The sequence below is a fragment of the Frankliniella occidentalis genome, unplaced genomic scaffold, assembly GCF_000697945.3.
Source record: "Frankliniella occidentalis isolate FOCC.00 unplaced genomic scaffold, Focc_3.1 Scaffold177, whole genome shotgun sequence".
NCBI classification, from domain to species: domain Eukaryota; kingdom Metazoa; phylum Arthropoda; class Insecta; order Thysanoptera; family Thripidae; genus Frankliniella; species Frankliniella occidentalis.
In genome coordinates, this window is record NW_026267303.1 from 375074 (window position 1) to 375847 (window position 774).

Consider the following 774-nt stretch of genomic DNA (forward strand, 5'->3'; position numbering starts at 1 on the left):
CCCACCCCCCGTACAGCACCTTGCACCAGGCTTTCCCGCAAACAACCAACAACAACGCCGACAACACAAACTGTCCGGCTCGCCGCGCCCCGCAGAGCTTTGCAGAGAGCTCTTGCTGGGCTTTCCAATTTCATTAAAGGGCCCTCCCCTGCCCTGCTGCTCTGGCGGCGGCGCGCGCGAGAGCCGAGCGCGTCGTGCTTCAGGATGGTTCTTGGCGTGTAATTACCTGGCCGGCTATCGCGCGCGGCACATCTCTCGCCCGGCGGCGTGGAAGTGCAGGGAGGCGGCGCGCGCGCACCGGCACCACCACCACGGGGCGAGCGAGTGAGTGGGCTTCAACATTGTCGCTGATTGGGCTGTGAAAATGTTTCGCTAAGTGCCGCGTGTGCAGCCGCGGCGGCTATACCGCTACCATAACATCAAGAGCGCCCCGCGCAAGTTCACCTTCTCTCCACACGTCTGCTCCCTTTGCCGTGTTGGCAGCCTAGGCTGCGACTAATGGCCCATCGTCATGGAGAAAGGTGAGCTGAGGTTAATTCCCAGCAGGACGTTAGTATTCACCGCCCCACCACCCCTTCACGGCGCGAGGATGGGGGGGCGGGGGGTGGGTCTGGCAGCAGGGGCGGCAGTGCGGCGCCGAGAGCTAGTGGCGGCCGGGCGGCGGGGCGGGCGGCCACGGAGCACGCAAAACCACAATTAATCCGCTGCTTTGTCGTCCAACACTAACGGCCGCAAGCAGCATGCTCGCCCGCCCCGCCCGCCCCTCTCCTCCAG

The 774-nt window shown here is 65.0% G+C and overlaps 1 protein-coding gene across 1 annotated transcript in view; it reads left to right on the top strand.

The window, feature by feature from the left end:
- Window positions 1-774, top strand: part of LOC113211017 (T-cell leukemia homeobox protein 3) — a 63936-nt gene that overhangs the window by 561 nt on the left and 62601 nt on the right. The window lies entirely within an intron of this gene.